The following is a 5674-nucleotide window of genomic DNA, read 5'->3' on the forward strand; positions in this document are numbered from 1 at the left end:
CCTCCTGATGACGACTTATAAAAAGTTGTATTATATTACAAAAAGGGAAACAATGCAACAAATAAAGAAAACCAAAAGTTAAATATTAATGATTAATAAAATAAAAAACCAAACAATTACCAGTGTACTATTTTCTCATATTCCTGTGCATTTAAAACTGGCTAAGATTATGATGTTCAAAAAGAGGATTTTGTTTTGGTTTTTATTTTGGGTCCAGTCGTGGGCCTGAACTCTGAGCCTGGGCGCTGCCCCTCAGCTCTTCAGCTCAAGGCTAGCGCTCTACCACTTGAGCCACATCACCACTTCCGGCTTGTTGTTTGCTTATGGGTGCTGAGGAATCGAACCCAGGGCCTCAAGCATGCAAGGCAAGCGCTTTACCACTGAGCCACCTTCCCAGCCCCTCAAAAAGAGTTTTATAGGCTATGAGTAGTCTTTAAAATTACCACTAAGATTACTTTTTATGGCTCATCTCATCATTTATATATGGCTTATATCATCATTTGTTCCTCACTAACATGTTAAGTAAGGAAGCCCTAAAAATTTAAAGAAACTATATGGTTAACAAAGTCTTAACTCTTCACTCTGCTTCTTTACTCAAAGACTTTGCAATTTCTTATTGGTAATGTTTGTATAAACTCTGAAAGGTACATAATTAGTACCATATGTCTGCTACCATAAGCCTTAAATACTTTATAGAAAAGTTTATGACCAGCCAAACAGTCCTAATTTTGGCATATATATGCAAATTCCCAAAATTAAATACATTTAAAACTTAACAAACCTTAACACTTGCTGCAGTGTTCATTATGACAGGTGCCTTGTATAGAATAAATGAATTTCTCCTCTTATACATCTCTTGAACAACAAATATCTGGAATTATTTTGTTTTTGACATGCCAATCTTGACTTTATTCTTAAATGTGTGCTTATGTAAGAAATACATGGTTTTAACAGTTTGTTGTATTGCTAAAAAAGAAGAAGAAGAAGAAGAAGAAGAAGAAGAAGAAGAAGAAGAAGAAGAAGAAGAAGAAGAAGAAGAAGAAGAAGAAGAAGAAGAAGAAGAAGAAGAAGAAATACATGGTTCTAAAATTTCACAAGAATTCTTTTGAACTTACTTTTTTTTTGAATTGTCTAGTTTAAGAAAATCAATTACACTTTATATATAAAAAATGTTCTGTGCTCAATTAGGCAGCAAATACGCTAAAATTGGAACAATACAGAGAAGATTAGCATGGCCCCTGAGCAAGGTTGACATGCAAATTAGTGAAATGTTCCATATTTTTGCAACAACAGATGCTGGAGAGTATGTGGCCACAGGGAACTCTACTGCATTCTTGGTGGGTATGTAAACTTGTTCAACCACTTTGGAAAGCAGTATGGAGGCTCTTCAAAAGACTCCATATAAAGCTTTCCTATGACCCAGCAATCCCACTTTTGGGCATTTACCCAAATGATCACAAACAAGACCATACTAAAACTACCAGCACAGCTATGTTTACTGCAGCATTATTTACAATAGCTGATATAGAGCCAACCCTGATGCCCCTCAGTAGATGAATGGATCAAGAAAATATGGGTGTACATACACAACAGAATTCTATGCCTCCATCAGAAAGAATGGTATCACCCAATTTGTTAGGAATTGGAAAGTCTTGGAAAAATTTTATTAAGTGAAGTAAGCCAAGTCCAAAGAAACATAGGTCCCGTGGTTTCCCTTATTTTCAATAACTAATATATGTCTGGGATAAGCAGAATAATTCAAAAGCTATGTGCATATGAGCAGATAAGATGATATTAAGGGAAATGAACCCAAAGACAGGGACACAAGTATGTTTTTTCTTTCTTGTTATTGTTTCTAATGTACTTATGATGTGCAATATGATTTTTTTTGTTTCTGTATATGTTCCTCCCGCACGCTATAACCCCTGTTTTCATTGTATTTGAAGTTGGTACACCTACATCCTGTGTATACGTTTCTCTAATTTGACGAGGAGAAGGGAAATACAAAATGGTTAAATAGGGATACAGGTTAACCCATTGTATCAATGAGATGCACAAGACACTCTGCTGAAAAATGAACTTTACAATTTAGGCAGGGGAAGGGGGAAGGGGAGCGTATTTGTGGAGGTGGGAGGGAAGGGATGGTGGGAAGAGGGAACAATGCTTGTTAGGAAATGTACTCATTATTTGCTCTCATAAATGAGACACCTCTGTACAGTTTTTTTATAATAAAAATCATATGAAAATGTTCTTATGTCGTGGTAGTGTAAAAATATCAGGGACAGAATAATGAAGGAATGTTGTAGACTGAGGTGAAGTCCATATGAAAATGTGCAAAACTGATAAAACGTAAAAGTATCAGAGCAGTATATTGTGTTTTACATCATTTAGGTTACATTGAAAAAATATGGAAGACCTAGAAGAATGAATTTTCTTTTTGATATCCTATCATAATTCCTTAGCAGGATGAACTCTTTCCTCATTGTTGTAAAGGCATCATCAGATGAGAGGAACTGAATTTTTTTGTTGGCTTCCTTACATTTATTTGTCAGTTTGAAATCTGAACTACTAGTTTATGTCTGAGACAAGAAGAAAAGGTCAGATAAGTTGATGCTAGGTGATATGAACCCCAAGATAAGTAGTCAAACGTTGTTTTTTCTTTCTTGCAATTGTATCTAACATATTTATAAGATCATTTCTTTGTTGCTTTGTATGTCCCTCCCCCATGGTATAATCCCTGCTTTCATTGTATTTGATGTTGGTATAATTTGTGGAGGGGAAGGGCAAAAACAAACCGTTTAAATAGTGATATAGGTGGACCCATTACAACAATGAGATGGACAAATTGTTATGTTGAAAAACGAACTTTACAACTTTGGCAGGATGGCGGGGGGCGGGGGGCAGTTGAGGGATGGGAAGAGGAAACAAAGGAGGTAGCAGCAATGCTTGATAAGAAATGTACTAATTGCCTTGCCAATGTAATTGTAACCCCTCTGTACAGTATTTTCACAATAAATTTTTTTTAAAAAAAGAACCTAAGGGAAATTAGACACACAGGCTTTGGAAAGTGTAAAGTCGGCTCCTGGATGGCAAGCAGACTCCACCCTCCTTGCAGCAAATTTTCTACCCAGTACTTGCGTTATCTAGGCATGCAGCAAATTTTCTACCCAGTACTTGCGTTATCTAGGCAACTGGCACACATGGAAGAGGTCACATCTGCATCTGCTGAGGTCACATCTGAATTTGATGTGGCCACAACTTTCTCCGCCCATACCTTAGATAAGGCCTAGCCCAGGCCCAGATGCCCTTTCTCTGCTCTTTTCTAGCTCTTTCTCAGCTCTTTCCTTCTCTTCTCTTTCCCAGGTCTCTTCTATTTCCTAGCTCTCTCTTTCCCACCTTTCCCAGGTGCTCTCTTTTCTAGCTATTTTCTCTCTTATTCCCAGCTCTTCAAGCTCTCTTTCCCAGTCCTTTCCCCACCACGCTGAGGACCAAGATGGCCTGGTGTCAGCCGGAATGATGAATAAACCTACCCCTTACCTGAACACCACGTACATACTGCTGTACTTCCTTAGCTACCTCTTTTTAAAATCCTAACAGAAAGTGACCATTTAGGATGAATGATATTTGATTTTACAATCAGAAAAATATTTTAAAAATTATATAGATATAAAATACTCCAAAAGATTTATTCTATGAATCTACCCCTTAGAACAAATGATAAGAAGGTGGTTAATGTATTTTAGGATAATATATATATATTCACATACCTATTTATGTTCACATAAATTTCACTTAAACAACAATCAAATGACTATATTTCTACCTTCTAGTTGGAATATACTTAAATCTCTAAAAATGACTATGATGCTGCTATAAAGAGCAATTTCCCAATTGTCCTCCATAGAGGGCATCCACAACGTATTTTGTGATAGGGCCAAAGCCTGAGTCAAGAAACTTCCCAATGGTGTCCAGTGGGTAAACTGTTTTGATTTGGTTTAAAGAAAACAAAAAAGAAACATTATTAATACCTTGCTCTTTTGTGAGGTGGAGACCATCTATGAGAGAGAGTTCCTACCTTGCTCTTCAAAACAGTTGTAATGAAAAAGGAAGGGACAAGACTGTGAACTTACGATGCACAGACTTGAGTGTCATGCACTGAGAGTCAAGGCGGCCCATTAGTCGAGAAACAAGGAGTTGCAAGTCTAACCCACAAGACACGGCAACATCAGGCAGGCCATAGGCAGTGACAGTGAATTTGTAGCCCTATTCATTATTACTGCTGTCAGAATGAAAGAGGACCATCTTAAACGTCACGTTCTAGAGACAAACAAAAGTCATGTGGTCAACAAGATGGAAGGAGGCAACAACTCAGCAGTGAAGTATGTTCTTTGTGACTCAAAAAAAATCTTAAAAGCAGTCTCCATTTCTACAAGTTCAAAATTATTAAGGGAGAAATGTACAGAGATGATACCAAAACACAAAACTCACAACTACAGGTAGAAAGCAGAATTAGTAGAAAACTGCTGTTCAGCTTTCTAAAACTCCAGTGACTATCTGCTCAACCAGTGATCACTGGCTCAGTTCTTTGTTCTCAACCAAGACCCTTGATAGGAGAGAGAAGTAAACAGTCTGAAGCAGGCTGCAGCCCAGATATTAAACAGATCTGTCAACTGGGCTCCTAGCTTTCACCATGGTTCAAGTCTTTCTCTTGGATCCACTGGCCCTTCTGAACTCAGAAATTAACAGCTCTTTAATTTACTCTGGACAACCCTGGGTATTAGCCAATTTCCTATGAAGAGCCAGATAGTTAAATTTTTAGCTTTTGTGGGCTACATAATCTCTACTGCAACTGTTCCTCTCTACAAGTAGAGTATCAAAGCAACTGTCAGAAATATGTGTGTGGTTACATTCTAGAAATGTGACTGTATTAAGGTTTGTACTTAGAGCTTTGAGTCTTTTTCAGCTATTTTGCTCATGGCTGTCATTCTACCATTCAAGCCATGTCTCCACTCTGGTTTTTTGCTGGTTGAGATGGGGGTCTCAGATTTGTCTACCTAGGCTAGCTTTAAATCTTATTCCTCAAATATCAACCTGTTGAGTAGCTAGGATTTTGAACAATATGAACATGAGCCACCAGAGCCTAGCTAGTCCTTTCCAAACACCATACCTTTATTGCTCTAAAATTGGAAAAAGGACAAGAATTGCTACAGACATACTTATTTACCTTGTTTGGGAAATATGACTTACTTTTGGCCACTTATAAGTACCAACTTTTGTGCCAAAGTGTGTCTTCCCACCTCTAGAGTCTGTAAATTCCAGATAATCATACCTGTGAAGGCATAATCTCTATTATATTCTTTCTCTTGTTTTTGATCCACTATTGCTTGGAAGAAAAAACGTGAGTCTTAGCACTTTTCGGTTTCACACATCTCATCAAATTCCACTTAAAAATAGGTTGCCCCTGGGCTAACAAAAACAGATACTTCATGGCAGTTTTTTCATATTTATGGGCAGATTTTTTGGTCCATGTATGTAGTACCACAGGCTGTTCCTGCTGCCAGGTCTCAACATCCAGCTAGGCAGACAAATGAGTAAGAGAAAATTCCAGATATTACTACACAACCAACTGTCACAATAGACTATCAGTGCTGTAGATCACAGGCTTTGACAGCCC

At 37.6% G+C, this 5674-nt stretch overlaps 1 non-coding gene across 1 annotated transcript; it reads left to right on the forward strand.

The window, feature by feature from the left end:
• Nucleotides 1-1176: 1176 nt before the first annotated feature.
• Nucleotides 1177-1283, forward strand: LOC138809229 (U6 spliceosomal RNA). Its single transcript, XR_011366756.1, has one exon. It is a non-coding gene; the product is annotated as a U6 spliceosomal RNA (small nuclear RNA).
• The last annotated feature ends 4391 nt before the right edge of the window (nt 1284-5674 follow it).

This window comes from Dipodomys merriami, unplaced genomic scaffold (assembly GCF_024711535.1).
Source record: "Dipodomys merriami isolate MVZ:Mamm:240054 unplaced genomic scaffold, mDipMer1.0.p SCAF_1021, whole genome shotgun sequence".
Taxonomy (NCBI): Eukaryota; Metazoa; Chordata; class Mammalia; order Rodentia; family Heteromyidae; genus Dipodomys; species Dipodomys merriami.